The sequence below is a fragment of the Lithobates pipiens genome, unplaced genomic scaffold, assembly GCF_037356315.1.
Source record: "Lithobates pipiens isolate NorthernLeopardFrog02 unplaced genomic scaffold, aLitPip1_a1.2 Scaffold_30, whole genome shotgun sequence".
Classification (NCBI taxonomy): Eukaryota; Metazoa; Chordata; class Amphibia; order Anura; family Ranidae; genus Lithobates; species Lithobates pipiens.
Genome location: NW_027507791.1, coordinates 47,883,720 through 47,905,567, shown reverse-complemented (window position 1 = coordinate 47,905,567; position 21,848 = coordinate 47,883,720). Strand labels below are relative to the sequence as shown.

Below are 21,848 nucleotides of genomic sequence, written 5' to 3'. Positions count from 1 at the left end.
GTTCACATCTATGCGTTTTTCAGTCGCTGCGTTTTTTTTTGGAAAGGGTCAGTGACTTTTTTTTTTTTTATTAAAATGCAAAATGGAGCTTATTTTGCTTTTTTGGTTCAATAGACTTCAATGAAGAAGCTGCAGAAAAGCATGTAGTGCACTTTTGCTGCGATTCTGCCACGATTTTACTGCAATTTTGCCCTTTTTAATCTGCTCAAAAAAAATTTACCAAAAAAAAAAGCAGAAAAAAAAAAAACGCAAATCGAGGCAAAAACCACGTGTGCAAAATCGCAAGGCTACACGCGCTGTAGAACGCACCAATCGCAAACTAGACGTGAACAGAGCCGTATTGCCGGCCACCTGCCATTGATTGGCCGCCTGCTACCCTGATCTATGCAGTTTGATTTTGATCTGTTTCTGCAGCGCTTCATGCATTTTTTGTGCATGCATTTTTTTTAATGCGATTTTCACACTTTTTTCAATCGTTTTCGCATTTATTTTTTTATTTATTTATTATTTTATTTATTTCCATTTTTTTTTTTTTTTTTATTTAATCTTATTTATTTAATATTTTATTTATTTATTTATCTTTTTATTTACTTTTTAGGCCAATTTGTTGTTGGGCAGACTACAAAAAATGCAAAATCACGGTAAAGTCGTGAAAAAAAAAAAAACGCACTACATACTTCTCTGCAGCTTCTCCATTGAAGTCCACTGAACCAAAAACGCATCGGTTTTGCTTTAAAAAAAAAAAATATATATATATATATAAAAGTCCCCAGCTTTACGCTGATGCAATACGGGAAACGCACTGCGTTTCCCCGCATCGGATCCCAGCTGCATCGCAATCACACGGCGTCCATCCGATCTGCTGCGGCTGTCAATGTTAGATTTACGACACCCCACCAAAACAGATTGCCAGAATCGCATCGCATGGGTGTTCACACCCTTGCCATGTGTCTCTGGTTCCCGAAACAGATTATCAGAATTGGTTTTTCACACCTATGCAATGCGATGCGATTCTGGTACAGAAAAAAAAAAAAAAACAGGGTCCTTCACCATCTTGGTGCAGATGCGATTTGAGCTCAACCACACAGCAAGCGACGTCCACAGGAACGCTGTGCAGATCACACGCTGTGTTTGCGCACGCCCCAGTGTGAACCCAGAGCCCTAAAAAAAAAAAAACGCACAGATATGAACGTGTTCCATAGGAAGCCATGTTAAATGGACTGTAGTGCGTTTCTGCAAAATAAAAATAAAAAACGCATAAGTGTGAACCAGGCCTCCTAAGCCCTGGTTCACACTGTTGCGATTCGGGAAACGCACAAGATTGGCTTGCGTTTCCCTGCATCGCACTGCAAAGCAATTGGACGGCGCCCAATGCGATCTGCTGCAGGTGTCAGGGCTGGATCACAGCACAAAAAAAAACGCACTCCAGACAAGTTCTGGAATGCGTTTCTGCATGCATGTTTAACACTTTTTTTTTGGCGCGTTCCAGTGCATTTTTGATACGTTTCCGGATGCAATCCAGACAATTTTTTTTCTTTTAATGTACTGGGTCTGGTGCATTTTTGATGCGTTCCAGTAAAGTCCAGTGCAGGAAAAAATGCAGCATGTTCTACTTTATTTTCTGGAACTGACTGCACTGGGTGTGAACGATGCCATTGGAAACCATATAACCTACCGGTACTTTCCAATGCGTTTTTGAATCAGGGAAAAATAAAAAATAAAAAAACGCACTGGACTGCATGTGGTGTGAACCAGCCCTGAATGTTAGATTAACTACACCCCAAAACAGATCGCAAAACGCAGTGCGATTGCCAGAATCGCATTGCGTGGGGTTGAACACCCATGCATTGCGATTCAGGTGCAGGGGGAAAAAAAAAGGGGGTCCTGCAACTATTTTTGGTGTGGATGCGATTTGGGCCACATAAAATGTAAGTCTCAAATCGCACCGCACAGAGATCGCATGCGGTCTCTGCGTCGCACAAGTGTGAACCCAGGCTTCAAGGTGGCTTTGGACATTTTGTAACGCGTTTCGCTTTCTTTTTTAACACATTTTTAATGTGTTTTTGGGATGTGTCAATGTTGCTGGGGTGGGGGGAGGGGGTTGTGGTTTCTTTTGTCATGCAGGAAAAAACGCACCAAAAAACGCACGTTTGAAGTCTACTGAGCCGAACATGCATTGTGTTACATGTAAAAAAAGAAATAAAAAATTCCTGCACATTTCCAAAAAACGCACCGGGGGAATGGAAACGAATGGAAAGTAGTGCATTTATGCAAATCTGAAAAAACGCACTGCAAAAACGCTAAGTGATAACCTAGCTGTAGGGTAGGCTCGCATCTCAATGCCCGGCATCCATTGTAACAGGCTGCCTGCATATCCCTGAAGGACGGCCCTTTTGCGCGGATATACGGAGGGGTCCAACTCTGCGAAGGAGCCCGAACACACATTCAGGATTTTTTTTTCCCCCTCTTGCCAATTTCTTGTAAGCGCTGCAGAGCATTGAGAGGCTGGCTCAGAGTCACACGAATACTGGTGCCTGTGCGTTTCTTGGCTGTGTCCACAAATGTCGGACACAGATCAGCCCCTTGCTGCGGCCTCTCAATTTACAATGTACAGTCTGAGTGATCGCTAGGGGGAGGGGGGAGACTGAGGAAATGCTTCCTTCTGCCCACATCATCCTGATAACATGATGTACTAGGTACAACTCACTGGACAGGAGCTGCAGGGCGGCTGATACTGCAACACATCAGGAATTTGTTATTCCTGCAGAGCGGATCAGTCCGGGATCTACTGCGGATTGTTGGTGATTGGATACAATGTAACATGCGGCTTCCTCTGATCATAAAGTCATTCTCTTTCCATGAGCGAAAACCTCGAGTGTACATTGTGGGAGCGCCTATTGTCTGCACAGTACTACTTCTCTTGTCCTGTATCCTGGGTGAAATTCTCGGTATCTCTTCTTATTCTGTATGTATGGACTCTGCACAGTACTACTTCTCTTGTCCTGTATGCCGGGTGTAATTCTCAGTATCTCTTCTTATTCTGTATGTATGGACTCTGCACAGTACTACTTCTCTTGTCCTGTATGTCGGGTGTAATTCTCAGTATCTGTTCTTATTCTGTATGTATAGACTCTGCACAGTACTACTTCTCTTGTCCTGTATGTCGGGTGTAATTCTCGGTATCTCTTCTTATTCTGTATGAATGGACTCTGCACAGTACTACTTCTCTTGTCCTGTATGTCGGGTGTAATTCTCAGTATCTGTTCTTATTCTGTATGTATAGACTCTGCACAGTACTACTTCTCTTGTCCTGTATGTCGGGTGTAATTCTCGGTATCTGTTCTTATTCTGTATGTATAGACTCTGCACAGTACTACTTCTCTTGTCCTGTATGCCGGGTGTAATTCTCGGTATCTGTTCTTATTCTGTATGTATAGACTCTGCACAGTACTACTTCTCTTGTCCTGTATGTCGGGTGTAATTCTCAGTATCTGTTCTTATTCTGTATGTATGGACTCTGCACAGTACTACTTCTCTTGTCCTGTATGTCGGGTGTAATTCTCGGTATCTGTTCTTATTCTGTATGTATGGACTCTGCACAGTACTACTTCTCTTGTCCTGTATGCCGAGTGTAATTCTCGGTATCTGTTCTTATTCTCTATGTATGGACTCTGCACAGTACTACTTCTCTTGTCCTGTATGCTGGGTGTAATTCTCAGTATCTCTTCTTATTCTGTATGTATGGACTCTGCACAGTACTACTTCTCTTGTCCTGTATGCTGGGTGTAATTCTCAGTATCTCTTCTTATTCTGTATGTATAGACTCTGCACAGTACTACTTCTCTTGTCCTGTATGTCGGGTGTAATTCTCAGTATCTGTTCTTATTCTGTATGTATGGACTCTGCACAGTACTACTTCTCTTGTCCTGTATGTCGGGTGTAATTCTCGGTATCTGTTCTTATTCTGTATGTATGGACTCTGCACAGTACTACTTCTCTTGTCCTGTATGCCGAGTGTAATTCTCGGTATCTGTTCTTATTCTCTATGTATGGACTCTGCACAGTACTACTTCTCTTGGCTTACACGATAGCTCTCCTGACAGCTGACTAATGTCCATGGGGGGGGGTTGGGCAGCTCATGGCCTGAATTGAGGACCGGGTGTCGGCAATAAAGGACGGAGACCGGGGCGGCCACAAAGAGAGCAGTGTGTATTAATGGTCAGAAGCTGATTCATGTTCTGGATAAGGGAAAGAGGAGGGTGGTAAGGGAGGGGAGAAGAGGGAGGGGGGGCGGTAATGGAGGGGAGGGGCGATAATGGAGAGGGGGGGTTCTCTTGCTCAGCTGTTGTGGAGCTGGCGGTGTGATGGATGCAGAGAGGCACATGTGGAAGAGAACGTAATGTTCTGGTCGGGAAATAATCCACCAGAGCTTCAGATTGATGTAATTGGGCCAGACGGTGAGAGGGGAGAAACGGAGAGATGAAAGAAAAAAAAAATCTCAAATATTAATATTGTAGTCTGAGCCGCCACACTGCCCCGGTGCCACTCTCTCTCTCTCCGAATCTCTCAGGGCACGGTGATATGTCCGCCAACCAACGCTCTACTGATCTCCTAACCCTTTCACGTCTACAAGGCTTCCTTTTGAGGCTCATTCACACTAGCATATGGTAAAACTCGGCTGCTGAGCTGCGCTTTTACTGCCCCCCATAGCGGCTGGGGGTATACACATGCCACAGGTGCAGCAATGCTTTGCCAAGGCAGGAATTGCACCCCCTGCTGCTTTTGGCGGCCAATACCACCGACCGAACACGACCCATTCAAGAGAATGGTGCTGCCCTGCAACCACATGCCATGCACGAGGGTTGTGGCACACTAGTGAGGGGTTCAAGAGATTAAAGCAGGAGATAGAACTCCTCCTTAACCCCTTTCAGATTCTCTCTGAAGAGCGATCCACACTAGTTTGAATGAGCCCTTACTGAAAAATTCCTTCTGGGTTTGCAAGGGCTCATTTACACTCACGGCGGAGGATGCAGTAAAAATAAGACAGCTGAGCCATGACTTATGGCCTCCCGAAGCCCAACACAGTGGTTGGAGGGGGTTGTACAGCAAAAAACGATATTCCCCCGTCGTACTCGATGGGCAGTACAACCACCAAACACGACCCATTTAAGTAAATAGGGCCTTAAATACCTTGCAATCATGGTTGCTGCGGTGGTGGTGGTGGGTGGTGGTGGGCAAACAACCCCCTTCCTTACCCCCTCCAGTGGCCCTTTAATGCTGGGATGCAGGGCAGACTTTAGGACCCTGTGATCATTATAATTGGCCATCACAGTGGTCACATAATTCGGGGACCCCAACTTGCCAGAACCAAATTGCGGAGGCCAGGAGCTGTCTGCGACAGCTCAGTCAATTTGTAGGGTGCACGCCACCATTAATACATATGGGCATTAAGGCCCACTCTCCCCGCCACCACACATACAGGTTATGTCATCAGCGACATGTTAAATCCTCTGCCAGGGTTACTTCTCATAAGCCCCTACTGTGGCCAATCTTCTCCCATATCATTAATAGACAAGTTGGACACCAAACACAATTTAAAGCATCACCAAATATTTCTTCACAGAACTCGGTTGAGTAATTACATTTTTTTTATGACCATCTTTTAAACTCAAGGCCCCTCTAGGTAAGTAAAATGTTCTACAACCAGATCGGAGACCACCATTTGGGGGCTGGTCCGGGATCCACTTGGAATATAAACCACGTGACCCAAGCCTCATAAGCAGGTCTATTCATTGTGGATACATTCTAGTCTCTACTCTTACGCATCTTCAGTTGTATGACTGATATCTCATTGTTACTGGTATGTTCACCAAAATAATACTAAGTAATGGTAAGAAAGATGTTCTATAACCAGATCGAAGACCATCATTTTAAAAGCTGGTCCGGGATCCACTTGGGTTGTAAACTACGTGACCCAAGCCTCATAAGCAGGTCTATTCATTGTGGATACATTCTAGTCTCTACTCTTACGTATCTTCAATTGTATGACCGGTATCTCCTTGTTACTGGTATGTTCACCAAAATAATACCAAGTAATGGTAAGAAAGATGTTCTATAACCAGATCAGAAACAACCATTTTGGGGTTTGTTCCGGGATCCATCTGGGTTATAAACAACGTGAAACAAGAACCATAAGCAGGTCTATTCACTGTGGATACATTCTACACTTATGTATCTTCAATACCTTGTTACTGGTATGATCAACAAAATAATACTAAGTTATGGTAAGAAAGATATTCTATAACCAGATCGGAGACCACCATTTGGGGGCTTGTCCGGGATCCACTTGGGTTGTAGACCAATTGACAAGCACCGTAAGCAGGTCTATTCACTGTGGATACATTCTAGTCTTTACTCTTATGTATCTTCAATTGTATGACTGGTATGTCGTTGTTACTGGTATGTTCACCAAAATAATACTAAATAACAGAGAAGCTTTGTAATAAATTTACGTCACCTATGTCCACGACAACTGTATCTGATCTCCGGCATCCTTATGTATGTTTCATAATTTTTGTAGTACTGTCAAACATAAGAATTACAAACAGGAAGAAAAAACCCCACCAAGTTTTTTTTTGGATAGCTATAGACACAACAGGAAGTGAGAGGAAATCTCTCAAAGAGGGAAATCCCCTCTTAGACAGTTGTCAATGGAAGTTACCCCATTGGAAGATTTGTGTAATGGTGTGGAGGATTTTTTTTCTGGCACACTTTAGGCCCCTTAGTACCAATTGAGCATCACTTAAACACCCCAATACATGAGTATTGTTGCTGACCATGTCCATCCCTTTATGACTACAGTATCTCCATCTTCTGATGGCTCCTTCCAGCAGGATAGTGCTGCATGTCACAAAGCTCCAATCATCTCACTACTGTTTTTTTGAACATGACAATGAGGTCACTGTACTCCAATGGCCTCCACAGTCACCAGATCTCCATCCAATAGAGAACCTTTGGGATGCGGGATATTCACATCATGGATGTACAGACGACAAATCTGCAGCAACCACGTGATGCTATTATGTCAATAAGAACCGAAATCTCTGAGGAATGTTTCCAACACCTTGTTGAATCTATGCCATGAAGAATTCAGGAGGTTCTGAAGGTAAAAAGGAGATCCAACCCAGTACTAGCAAGGTTACTACCTAATAAAGTGGCCAGTGAGTGTATATTCCTCAAATTATTGAATGTACTGAGAGTATTGGTACAACCATACCATAAATCTTCTAGTGTATGGCCAGCTTAAAGCCCAACAGTGGGAAACATAAAAAATGATCCCTTGTAGTAGAGTTGGGACCACACTGCAAGGGTTGACTGCTTGTGTATTCTAGGGAAGAGGAGGAGCACTTTTACTTACCTGCTCTCCCAGCAGATTTCGCTCCCCAATGCTACAGCGGTGGACTGTCCCTCAGCACCATCATGTCTAGCACAGGGCTAAGGACCCTATGTTGCTCTTAATGATGTCAGGACCTTAGATGTGTGGATTTTGGGGGAAAAGATGTTGTGGAGACTGGTCTAGCAGCATGGAGCAGCAGAGGATCAGGCAAGTAAATCTTTTTTTTCCTCTGTCCTCTAGACCAGGGGGTCTCCAAACTTTATAAACAAAGAGCCAGTTTAATGTCCTTCAGACTTAAGGGGGGGGGCAGACTGTGGCCATTGGGAGTAGAAAAGGTCCTGACGTCATTGGGAGGAACTGTGCCCCATCGTTGACGTCATTGGGAGGAACTGTGCCCCATCGCTGACGTCATTGGGAGGAACTGTGCCCCATCGCTGACGTCATTGGGAGGAACTGTGCCCCATCGCTGACGTCATTGGGAGGAACTGTGCCCCATCGCTGACGTCATTGGGAGGAACTGTGCCCCATCGCTGACGTCATTGGGAGGAACTGTGCCCCATCGCTGACGTCATTGGGAGGAACTGTGCCCCATCGTTGACGTCATTGGGAGGAACTGTGCCCCATCGTTGACGTCATTGGGAGGAACTGTGCCCCATCGTTGACGTCATTGGGAGCAACTGTGCCCCATCGTTGACGTCATTGGGAGGAACTGTGCCCCGTCGTTGACGTCATTGGGAGGAACTGTGCCCCATCGTTGACGTCATTGGGAGGAACTGTGACCAATCGTTGGGTGTCACTGGGAGGCATTTTGCCCCTTCATTGGTGTCAGTGGGGGGAATTATTTCATCCACTGATGTGAACAATGGAGCATAGTGCCCCAAGGACATCCGGCCCCCAGGGCGCAGTTTGGAGACCACTGCTCTAAACAAGTAATTGACACTTTGCAGTGGGTTCATTTTAAATTTCCTGGAGTTGGGCTTTAAGGCTCTGGATTTGAATCATCAGTAATTAATGGTTGAAAGAACTCAGTAACATTTAAATGGGGCTCAATGGCTCTGGTAAAATTTTACCCAACAAAAGCGGGGTCCCCTGAGCTTGAGATACAGCAACAGAAAGACCAAGGAACTAAGAGTCCACAAATCTATTACTACTGGTGTTAATTCATAACACAAAGACATAAAACCGTCAACGCTGTTTCATGTCTTCTAGTTGGTTGTTTTATGTCTTCTTGTTATGGATTAACACCAGTATTAAAAAAAAAAAAAAAAGTGTCTAAGCTTTCTATTCCAACAATAAAAAATGACGGGTTCTACGCTTTCCAACAATGCCAAAAATAAAATAGTTTTGGCTTTAGATACTCAACGTAAAACTGTTCGCTGTGACGCTCGATCATTTGTTAACAGACCATAAAAGTTGACACTGTTTTCACAGGTTTTCCCCAGAATGAGATGGTCAAAGCTGTTTTTTTGGAGGCCAAAAAGGGCCTGGACCACCCACAGGAGTCTTCCCAGAGATACCACCACCCTTCTGAAGTTGTGGCACCTGTTCTCGCCCAGAACCTTGCATTACTCTCGTCTAAAACCCCCCCCAATCTACTCAAGCATGAGCAAAACACAGCCAAGATCAAATCACCCACGGTGAGGTACTTACATGCAACTTCTTCCTGAGATCTGTGACCATCATTTAACGGGAAGAAACTTCCAAACAGGATTATCTGAAAGAGAAGGGAAGCATAGAATCAGTCGTGCTCGGCGTCTCAAAGGACCTTCAGAAGAAAGATGGAAGCATGGTGAGATGTGCTCTAATTCCCGTGAAGGAGGCCGGTGAAGACGCTCCCTGTGTTCTGGGGGGGCTGTGAAATAAACTTAAAGCTGATGTGGTTTCACATCATTAGACATGGGCCAGGAGCCATTAGCGCACTCACACCAGTGTCAACATGAGAACAAATGGTATGAACAGAGCTCTCGGGGGCCTGTAGACTATCACAAGCACTGGAGCTGAATGTAAAGCTTCGGCTCCAGTCAAACATGAACGTTTTGCTAGTCAACTTACTTCCTAAAAGATCTCAGTCTACGTTAATTATCAACTTAAGTTGTATGTCTGGGCAAAATAACTGGCAAAGAAACAAAAATGCATGGACATTTTCCCTGAGTTTTATTTCACTTTGCCCAAACATAAACTTTAACGTTCACCTAGATCTTGTAAAAGTGGCACCCACTGGCTATATATCTTTACAATTATTGATACTCATAAAATTCCGAAAAAGTATGACTCCTGGTCTTCAAAAAAACACATTCTCATGTGCCTTCTGTTTCCAAGTGCTGCCCTCTGCAGTTCTCTTGAAGGAATACGGCCTAGAGGCGATTCAGTTCGCATTGTGCGCTATACAAGTATTTCATTCATTCATTCATAATGTTGAATTGAATACCTTTCCAAATGCATTGTGAAAAGTACTGCTGAATCTTTCGGCAGCGTAGGGTCGTCTTAATGCATGGGCACACCTGCGCACCGCCCGCCCGCCGTCTTAGTGCATGGGGGCCCCATGATCAGTGCCAGGACAAGGGGTGGGGGGGGGGGGGAGCTGGCGATTTGGCTGCTGCTCTTTGACAGGAGTAACTGCAACATCACTCCTGTCAGAAGTTAGCAGCTTTCGGCTTCCGCTGGAGAGAGGATTCAGCCTTCTCCTCCTCCTGTAGGGGATGGAAGAAAGCCGGCGCTGAGCCTGAGGACTCACCTTAGTTTCAGCATGGGAGAGCGTGACTTCATTGCAGGTGGGAACAGCATTTGTGCTCTGAAAGGGGGAAAGGGGGCACAACCCTGATGCAACTGTGATGGGGGGACCTGATGTATGGGGACATAAGATGTAAGGGGAGACTGAAGGGGACACCTGATGTATACGGCCACTGTGATGGGGACAGCGTAATAGGGGAACCCGATGGAGGAGGACAATGTGATGGAAACACCTGCTGAATATGTGATAGGAACACCTGATGGATGGGGACAATGTGATAGGGACACTTGATGTATATGGGCACTGTGACGGGAACACCTGATGGATAAGGGCACCTTGACAGGGGAACCCGAGGTAAGGAGACACCCCAATAGGGGAACATGATGTATTATATTAGGACACTGATGGGGACACCCTATGGATGGGGACAGCGCGATAGGGAAACCTGATGTATTAGGACACTGATGGGGGCACCTGATGTATATTGGTACACCATTATAGAAGAACCTGAGGTAAGGGGACACTCTAATAGGAAAATCTGATGTATTAGGACACCATGATGGGGATACCAGATGTATGGGGAGGATGTGATGGGGACACCAGATGCATATGAGCACTGTGATGGGGGCACCTGGCATAAAGAGACACTGTGATGGGGACAACAGATGTATATAGGCACTGCGATGGGTCTACCAGATGTAACGAGAGACTGATGAGGACACCTGATGTAAGGGGAGATTGTGATGAGGACACCTGATGTATATGGGGATACCTGATGTGTATGGGCACTGTGACGGGGACACCCAATGGAAGGGGACACCGTGATGGGGACACCTGACTTAGAGACACCGTGATGGGGACACCTGACCTAAGGGCAGACTGATGGGGACACCTGACCTAAGGGCAGACTGATGGGGACACCTGACCTAAGGGCAGACTGATGGGGACACCTGACCTAAGGGCAGACTGATGGGGACACCTGACCTAAGGGCAGACTGATGGGGACACCTGACCTAAGGGCAGACTGATGGGGACACCTGACCTAAGGGCAGACTGATGGGGACACCTGACCTAAGGGCAGACTGATGGGGACACCTGACCTAAGGGCAGACTGATGGGGACACCTGACCTAAGGGCAGACTGATGGGGACACCTGACCTAAGGGCAGACTGAAGGGGAACACCTGACCTAAGGGCAGACTGATGGGGACACCTGACCTAAGGGCAGACTGAAGGGGAACACCTGACCTAAGGGCAGACTGAAGGGGAACACCTGACCTAAGGGCAGACTGATGGGGACACCTGACCTAAGGGCAGACTGATGGGGGCACCTGACCTAAGGGGAGACTGATGGGGGCACCTGACCTAAGGGGAGACTGATGGGGGCACCTGACCTAAGGGGAGACTGATGGGGGCACCTGACCTAAGGGGAGACTGATGGGGGCACCTGACCTAAGGGGAGACTGATGGGGGCACCTGACCTAAGGGGAGACTGATGGGGACACCTGACCTAAGGGGAGACTGATGGGGACACCTGACCTAAGGGGAGACTGATGGGGACACCTGACCTAAGGGGAGACTGATGGGGACACCTGACCTAAGGGGAGACTGATGGGGACACCTGACCTAAGGGGAGACTGATGGGGACACCTGACCCAAGGGGAGACTGATGGGGACACCTGACCCAAGGGGAGACTGATGGGGACACCTGACCTAAGGGCAGACTGATGGGGACACCTGACCTAAGGGCAGACTGATGGGGACACCTGACCTAAGGGCAGACTGATGGGGACACCTGACCTAAGGGCAGACTGATGGGGACACCTGACCTAAGGGCAGACTGATGGGGAACACCTGACCTAAGGGCAGACTGAAGGGGAACACCTGACCTAAGGGCAGACTGAAGGGGACACCTGACCTAAGGGGAGACTGATGGGGACACCTGACCTAAGGGGAGACTGTTGGGGACACCTGACCTAAGGGGAGACTGATGGGGACACCTGACCTAAGGGGAGACTGATGGGGACACCTGACCTAAGGGGAGACTGATGGGGACACCTGACCTAAGGGGAGACTGATGGGGACACCTGACCTAAGGGGAGACTGATGGGGACACCTGACCTAAGGGGAGACTGATGGGGACACCTGACCTAAGGGGAGACTGATGGGGACACCTGACCTAAGGGGAGACTGATGGGGACACCTGACCTAAGGGGAGACTGATGGGGACACCTGACCTAAGGGGAGACTGATGGGGGCACCTGACCTAAGGGGAGACTGATGGGGGCACCTGACCTAAGGGGAGACTGATGGGGGCACCTGACCTAAGGGGAGACTGATGGGGGCACCTGACCTAAGGGGAGACTGATGGGGGCACCTGACCTAAGGGGAGACTGATGGGGACACCTGACCTAAGGGGAGACTGATGGGGACACCTGACCTAAGGGGAGACTGATGGGGACACCTGACCTAAGGGGAGACTGATGGGGACACCTGACCTAAGGGGAGACTGATGGGGACACCTGACCTAAGGGGAGACTGATGGGGACACCTGACCTAAGGGGAGACTGATGGGGACACCTGACCTAAGGGGAGACTGATGGGGACACCTGACCTAAGGGGAGACTGATGGGGACACCTGACCTAAGGGGAGACTGATGGGGACACCTGACCTAAGGGGAGACTGATGGGGACACCTGACCTAAGGGGAGACTGATGGGGACACCTGACCTACAGGGAGACCGAGAGGAGGACACCTGACCTACAGGGAGACCGAGAGGAGAACACCTGACCTAAGGGGAGACCGAGAGGAGGACACCTGATGTATATGGGCACTGTGATGAGGACGCCGTAATAGGGGAACCTGATGTTTGGGGGGAATGTGATGGGGACACCTGATGCAGGCTGGTAGGGGTCGCAGTGCACTATTTTGCCCCGGGGGCCCATGATGCTATTAAGATGACACTGCAGCAGTGAATGAGGTTTACCTAAGACAAAGGCCAAAATGAGTAGCCTCTGATTTTTCAGTAGCTGTGTTTTTTTGGGAGAATCTTGGCAGTCCAGTAACTAATTTTATTATTGCCTGGCTCTTTGAAACAAGCCCGTACTGGAGCTAAGTATTACAACCCAACAGTACAAAAGTACCTGCATATACCGTACCTTTGTCCTACAGCTTTCCTGGACGACCCAAACCATGCGTAGCTCTGCTATGCGGCTTCCCCTACTTCCCTAGAAAGGCAATAGGCCAATCTAGCCAATAGGAAGGCTTGCAGTGAACGAATGAAGTTGAGGGCATACCAGAACTTCAGAATTACATATTAAATTCCATTACAGGCACTCTTTAAATTAAAACACGAAAAAATAAATAAAAAAACAGCTTTTTTGGCACCGTAAACGATAGTACAGGTTGTCCTCTAACACTGCAAAATGTTCTTGGCTGTGCTACTCTACTGACCAAAGTTTGGAAAGGATGGATGTATGGTACATATCACCACAAAAACAGACAGACGTAAGATTAATAATGGTCTGTATGTCACTCTGCCTTATCAGCTACAGATAAAACCGGCTACCCTCCATCTCCCATATCCTTTAGCAATTACACATGGTGGCTTCCATCCAGGGTCTCAATGACATACGGCTATAAAGGCAGTTTATATTCCCTCGCTACATTATGGTAAGCCTGACACACAAAACAGTGGCGTTACTCATCTTGGCCAAACGCAAAGCAGATGGTTCGTATGACTCAAGCCCATGTTTTACATGCGTTGATGCTGCCAGTAAAAAGAGCATTTTTCGAGCAAAACTGAACGTCTCCTTCAGAACACCGGCTTGAGCAGATAAGAGATAATGGGAATCATAAAATTCGAAGGGAGCTCTTCCTTGTAGCACAAAAAAAATGACAATGCTTTAGGTGGCTTTCTAACAAAAAATTCAAGAACTTTGAGTTGTCACAACAAGAACAGAAGGGAAATATTACAATGGGAGCACTTATTCCAGTGACAAATATCTAAGCCCTTGTACACACGGTCGGACATTCCGACGGAAAATGTCCGATCGGACCGTGTTGTCGGATAATCCGACCGCGTGTGGGCTCCGTCGGACTGTTTCCATCGGAATATCCGACCCACTAAGTTTTAGAGCTGGGCTATAAAATTTTCCGACAACATGATCCGATCAGACTTTGTCCGATCATTTGTAGAGAATTACGATCGGACAAAGTGCCACGCATGCTTAGATCAAATTCCTAGACCAAAGCTATTGGCTACTAGCCTGAACGTAGTCCCGTCGTAACGAAATAACGTCATCACGTTCTGAACGATCGGATTTTCCGACAACTTTGTCCGACTGTGTGTATGCAACACCAGTTTCGGACAAAATCAGACGGATTTGGTTGTCGGAATGTCCGATCGTGTGTACAAGGGCTTAGAGAGGCCTTCTCTTAAATTGTGAAGACTTCCTTTACAGTTCCTGTTGTGCCTCAGAACAGGAAGTAAAGGAATGTTTCCTCAATGGATCACAGGCAGCAAGGAAAAAAATTGGCTTTGGATACAAGTCACTTCACCAAACACAAATATTTTGTAGCCATCAGGCCTCGTTCATACAGGCTCTACAATGGAACAATTCTGAGGTCCGGTTCACACTGAGGCAGCACAACTTACAGCGCGACTGCCTCAGGCGACCTGGACGCAACCGCCGTAGCGACTTGCAAAATGACTTCTGTATAGAAGTCAATGCAAGTCGCCCCCAAAGTCGTACAGGGACCTTTTTCTAAGTCGGAGCGACTTGTGTCACTCCGATTAGAACGGTTCCCTTGTACAGAACGGGACACTACTTGTCAGGCGACTAAATCGCCTGACAAGTCGTCCTAGCGTGAACCGACCCTAAAGTCTCAACATACCTATTTTGGGGCAAGCAGCTCCGAGAAACTTGGAAATCCCCAGAGCATTGCCGTCAACAACTAACAATATAACCTACTGGCTTTCTTCGCATGCAACGATGACCCCGGTCCCTCCGATGCACCAGAGCTATGGTTAGGAAGACAGTGGAGCACTGAAAAAAACACGCATGTATGCAGATGCAGTCTTTTTGCACAATGCAGGTTGTGCTTGACTGCAGTGGCATTGCAGTTGGAAGGGAAGCCAAGAGGAACATGGTTCTTCTATGGCAGTGGTTCTCAACTCCTATCCTCAGGACCCACTAACAGGCCAGATTTTATGTATTACCTTGGAGGAGATGCAGACTAGAATACTGCAATCACCGATCTGCAAATGATATCACCTGTGATGTATTTCAGTTATCATGCAAACCTGGCCTGTTAGTGGGCCCTGAGGACAGGAGTTGAGAACCACTGCTCTACGGTTTCCTCGGTCACTGGGGAAGCTATTCGATCGGATGCTGCTGCCCCATATGACTAGCAGCCATCTTGGGTCAAGTGGAGCCTATTTAAGGCCCTAGCTCCCAGGCTAGGGGCAAATTCTGTGTGTGGGTAGTGCAGGCATAGTAATAGCAGTAAGGAGAGGTTCCTGGCAAGTAGGGAAAGGGCGGGGACATGCTATCCTTCCTGGAAGCCTCCTGTTTGGGTGAAGACAGGCCAGGCCGCATTCTAGCCCTTGTGACAGACATTTTTGGAGAATCCGAGACCTGCTGTTTCCCGGTTATCTGCAACATTTTGTGTCAGTGCGCCCGTTGGGTTGTCCTCCCCCGGATAGTTGTGTTTGCCGAACATGGACTGCAACACTGTTCTGGTATTGCATCTGATCTCCGAGTATTTACTGCCTCAACACCACACTGCACCTCCCCAAACACACAGGTACTGGCTGTTCTTCTGCACCCCATTACAGTCTGAAACTTGTCTAAGGAGTGGAAGACCATATGGTTACAAAGACTGAATAGTAGGCCTTCACTGCCTGGCTCCCGGGATCTCCTAAGGCTCTGGCCTACCACAAGACAGCCATGCGAACATGGCCGTAAAAGCAACACGACTACGCTTTTCTTTTCTGTGGCGGAGGTTAAGCCCACTCTGTTCTTTCTCCCCAGTGCGCTCTCTCAGTTCTCCTCCTCGCGCTTACTCCTCCCGAATTCCCTTTCATGGCTGCACCCATGGGCTTCCAGATCCTGTCTGTCCAATCAAGTGAAAAGTAAAATCCGATACAGCCTGTTAAGTGAATTGAATTATTAAACAATGGATGGGGCTCGGCTCTGCTGCCTGACAGAGCAATGTTCTTCTTTTCCGACTGAAAGCTTTTCCTCTTTTCCGTTATGTAATATTGCTGTGAGCTCGGGCGATGATCGATGGGAATGAGTGCCCCGCGGTGCGGCGTGCTTACCCAACACACTTTCCGCGGGACCCGGAGCTGTTTAACAAGTCAAGGGGCAGAAGCTGGTGCTGGGCAACAAATGGAGGTAATCCTCCAAAGAATGTGCATGTTGTGCTTTATTCTCTGTTTTTTTTCCTACTTTACAAAAGAGCTAAATAAAAATGCCCCAAAAAACATTAGGTGCACATATAATTTACTAGAAAAAAATTATATACATACACATATATAACGTGTTATAGTATAATAAATCCTTTGGACATTTTTCATATAGTACAACGTTTGACTGTTTGTGACAGTTCTTTGCACCACTTTGTATCCCATTGGAAGTGCTGTCCACCACCACCAACTAATTTTTACATAGAAACTAGCATAAACCCCTAAATCAGTATATTATATATATATATATATATTTATTTATTTATTTATATTTATTTATTTATTATATATACACGCACACACCTATATGAGCTTGTAGGACATTCTATTCCAAAACATGGTCAGTTGAACAGTTGGCGACTCACCAACATGAGCCCATCCAGGTACAAAACACTCCACTCCCAATTCCTCCTTCCCAACACCATGGTGTCTAAGCCCTTGTACACACGGTCGGACATTCCGACAACCAAATCCGTCGGATTTTGTCTTTAACTGTTGCATACACACGGTCGGACAAAGTTGTCGGAAAATCCGATCGTTCAGAACGTGATGGCGTTATTTCGTTACGATGGGACTACGTTCAGGCTAGTAGCCAATAGCTTTGGTGTAGGAATTTGATCTGAGCATGCGTGGCACTTTGTCCGATCGGAATTCTCTACACATGATCGGACAAGGTCCGATCGGATCATGTTGTCGGAAAGTTTTATAGCCAAGCTGGAAAACTTGGTCCGTCGGATATTCCAAGGGAAACAGTCCGATGGAGCCCACACACGGTCGGATTATCTGACAACACGGTCCGATCTGACATTTTCCGTCTGAATGTCCGACCGTGTGTACAAGGGCTTAGGGGTAGGCAATTCCACCCACAACATATCTGTTCTCACTATGCTTATGCTCTAGTCCACACATTGTTCAACATAATGTCCCATCCCACAACCCAAAAACATACATTTTTACAGCCAAAAGTGGTCATGACCATCATAGCAATACAAGCTTGTAGGGTTGGACATCACATGCCAAACCATGGGCAATATTATGGTAGGTTCCCTTCCCCCTCATTTGTGGCGATAACAGGCCTCCATTATTTTGAGATGGCTGTCTAAAAAATGTGGTGTGTGTCTGTTGGAATTCATAGCCAAAAGTGGACACCTGACCACGATCCCAATATAAGCTTGTTGGGTTGGACATCACATTCCAAACCCATGGGCAATATTATGGAAGCTCCCATTCTTCTGGGAAAACTTTCCACAAAATGTGGTGGCTGTGGGAATTTATAGCCAAACGTGGACACCTGACCATGATCCCAATATAAGTATGTTGGGTTGGACATCACATTTCAAACCCATGGACAATATTATGGAAGCTCCCATTCTTCTGGGAAAACTTTCTGGCTGTGGGAATTTATAGCCAAAACGTGGACACCTGACCATGACCCCAATATAAGCTTGTTGCAAACCCATTGGCAATAGCTCCCATTCCCTCCCTTTGTGGCACTAACAGCCTCCGTTCTTCTGGAAAGGCTTTCCAAAAATTTGGTGTGCGTCTGTGGGAATTTGTGCCCTTTTAGCCCAAAAAAAAGCATTTGTAAGGCACCAATGCTGGACTAGAAGATGCAGCCCATTACTAACATTCCAATTCATGCCAAAGGTGTTCAAAGAGGTCAGGTATCTGTGTAGACCACTGGAGTTCAACACCAAACTGGTCAATAGGGTTGACGTCAGGGCTCTGTGAAGGCCATTTGAGTTCCTCCCCACCAAATTCATCAATCTACAGTATGTCTTTTTGGGGCTGGCTTTGTGCACAGAGCACAGTCATGCAGGAACAGGCCGGGGCCTTTACCAAACCGTTGCCTTAAGTTTGGGCCTTCAAACTGTTGCCACAAGGTTGGAAGTACACAAATGTCTAAAATGTCTTAATACTGTAGATTTAACTTGCCGACTAGATGCTTAGACACTCGGCACTTTCACGTGGACTTGGCAAGACAGTACTCAAGGCTCCAAGAATGAGCAACCAGGGGAGGGCAGCAACTAAGTGAACCTGTTATTTTGCCCTTCAAGGCAAGATGTCCATGGTCAAAGCTCCTCATCTCCACATTAATTATTCTCAGCATGCAAACATCTTAAGACCAGATCACGACACAGTAGCCACATGTGTTGGAGGGGAGGTAAGGGAAGAGAATTAATCGTCATACTTTGGATGCACATCACCTGTGCGCTGACAAAGCAGCATGAGGCGGGTCACAGTATCTTCAAACACCAGTGCAGCAAGCTGGTATGCAAATACGGGCACAGTAGTAACACAGGGCAAATTTACCACAATGAAACTGAGCCCAGCGCAGACACAACAGCTAATGATTAAGTGACAAGATAAAAATAGTGACAAGAACACACAACCAATATAAAAAGGAGGATGATTCAGAGGAATAGTTTTATGTCCGGAAACCCAGATTTTTAGGCCCAAGAGATTTTTTTTTTTTTACATTGCTCAACAGAATAGAATTAACCCCTTTGTGACAGAGCACTGGAATGAATGAGAAATAAATACCATCAACAAGAGAGTTAAGCATATCTGAAGCCACATTTCTTTATTGACTTTGGATGGTGTGGTGAGAGTTTTCTTTTTTTTTTTTTGCTGCCTGTGTCCCGATTACAGAAGGGCCCCGTTTGTTTCTCTCCAAAGCCAAAATCCAAAATTTAATCGAAACAGGAGAAGGAGACAAATCTTCTAATGGGGGATTCTGTTACACTTCCTGTTGCGTCTCAATCCAGGATGGAAACAAATTAGAAAAATCCCTCTGAAACAAAGACAGCAAATTCCATACGCTATCACGAAACACAAAAAGCAAAAGAGTCTTCACGTTCTGTTCCAATGACTACCATCCATTCTTGTCATTTTAGAAAGAATTCCCTTCATTTCCTGTTCACTTCACTTCCTGTTTTGTCTCTTGGGGACACAGGCAGCCAAAAAAAAAAAAAAAAAAAAAAAAAAAAAAACCTTCATAGGAGGTTCTAACTCCCACCATTCTATCCAAAATTGTAATAAAAACTTTAGGCTGGAATTCCACTAAAACGCTTAAAGAACGAGCCTCTGAGATTTGTTGTTTACAAGTAAAAAAAATATTTTTTTGAAAAAAACTGAAAATTACTTAGAACCCCCAAACATTATACTTTTTTTTTTCTAACAACTTAGAGAATAAAATAGCGGTCACTGCAATCATTTCTGTCACACCGTATTTGCGCACCAGTCTTACAAGCGCACTTTTTGTGGAAAAAATACACTTTTTCAAATTAAAAAACATAAGACAACAGTAAAGTTAGCCAATTTTTATATATATATATATATATATATATATATATATATATATATATATATATATATATATATATATATATATATATATATATATATATATATATATATATATAGTGAAAGACAATGTTACACTGAGTAAATTGATACCCCAACATGTCGCGCTTCAAAATTGTGCCCGCTCGTGGAATGGCGACAAACTTTTACCCTTAAAAATCTCCATAGGCGATGTTTAAAAAATTCTACAGGTTGCATGTTTTGAGTTACAGAGGAGTTCTAGTGCTAGAGTTATTATTCTCGCTCTACCGATCGCGGCGATACCTCACATGTGTGGTTAGAACACCGTTTTCATATGTGGGCGCTACTCATTTATGCGTTCGCTTCTGCACGCGAGCTCGTCGGGACTGGGTGCATTAAATTTTATTTTTTTTTCTTATTTATTTTACCTTTTATTTTTTATTTTTACACTGTTCTTTTTTTTTTTTTAATTGTCACTTTTATTCCTATTACAAGGAATGTAAAACAAGACAGGACCTCTTAAATATGAGATCTGGGGGTCAAAAAGACCTCAGATCTCAAATTGACACTAAAATGCAATAAGAAAAGAAAAAAAGAAAAAATTTAATAAAAAATAAAAAAATGTCCCTTTAAGAGCTATGGACGGAACTGACGTTTTTGAGGTCGCTTCTGCCCAGCAATAGTATGGAGAGACGGGTGGGGGGGGGGGGCCATCTTCCCTTTACTCGTCTCCATGTCAGGCCAGGCAAAGGATCCGTTCGCCTCCGCTGCTGCCGGCCCCTTCTCCCGCCACCGATAAATGTGATCTTGCGGTGAATCCGCCTCAGAGACCACTTTTATCTTGAAGCAGACCACCCACTGAAGAAGAGGACACCAGGGGTTATGGTAGCTAGCTGCTGCCATAACAATGATATTCCTCTTCAAACTACCGACGTATAACAACTGTGGGCGGTCCGGAAGTGGTTAAAGCCAAACGCTTCCTCAGGGGCAGGCACCAACGTGGTTAGGGGGCAGGCACCAACGTGGTTGGGGGCAGGCACCAATTGGCTCACTGTAATTCATAAGTTCCTGTTGAAAAAGGGCCAGCACTAGACAAATGAAAACGAAACAGCTACACACGATTCTTCGAATAAAAAGTGGATGTGTTTGTTAAGTTGGCTACCGCCTATTATCAGCCCTAATCAGTTTCTCTGGCACTGTACCGCGGCGTGGTTCAGCGGTGTTATCAGCTGCTGATGTCGGGAGCGCCGGCTGTGTCACACAGGTGGAAAGTGATACCGTGCAGCTTGGAGGATCAGGTTAAACAAGCCTCGGATGCGGATATAAAAACTGTCTTCTCAGCTAGATTTGATTTCCGCACCTCTAATGGCTCCTGAGCTGTTCTCGTTTCCAATTTTTTTTTTTTTTTTCAATAACTGTGTGAGGATCACAGCTTGTTCTTCAAGTAATGGCACCTGGAAAATGTTGCCCTTTCACCAAGGTTATTAAAATGTGCGTAGTCCACCCCCTTCCTTCGGGACCCGAGAAGGTTCTAAGCCCCCCCCCCCCCCCCCCCCGTTCATCCCTTCGGGACACAAGAAAGTTATGTTATTCTTTTTAGAGCCGAATCGCTTTGACCCCTTGGAACTTTTTTCCTTCTGTATGGTTGAACATAGAGAGGGAGTTGGGACTTTGTGTGAGGCAGGGGGCAACCAAATTGGGTAATACACGTACAAAATGGCTTAGCAATATATTTATTTGTCATAAAAAGGGTATAAAATTGCACCCGGTATGCAATATATAGTAAAGCCATTGAATATATACACACAAATGGATAAAGTGCAGTTCATGGTGCCCATCTGGATTTAAGTTTGCTTTCTTTTGTGAAAAATAGGACACTAAGGAAAAAGATCAAAAGGAAAAAAGGGCATAAAATTGCACTC

At 45.8% G+C, this 21,848-nt stretch overlaps 1 protein-coding gene across 7 annotated transcripts in view; it reads right to left on the bottom strand.

The window, feature by feature from the left end:
• The window catches only part of MEF2D (myocyte enhancer factor 2D), a 290,869-nt gene that overhangs the window by 175,035 nt on the left and 93,986 nt on the right, over positions 1-21,848 (bottom strand). For all 7 annotated transcript variants that reach the window (XM_077464178.1, XM_077464182.1, XM_077464184.1 and 4 more), the window contains exon 2: positions 9,047-9,110. The gene's annotated coding sequence lies outside the window, so the exon portion shown is untranslated. The remainder of the gene's footprint in view (positions 1-9,046; positions 9,111-21,848) is intronic.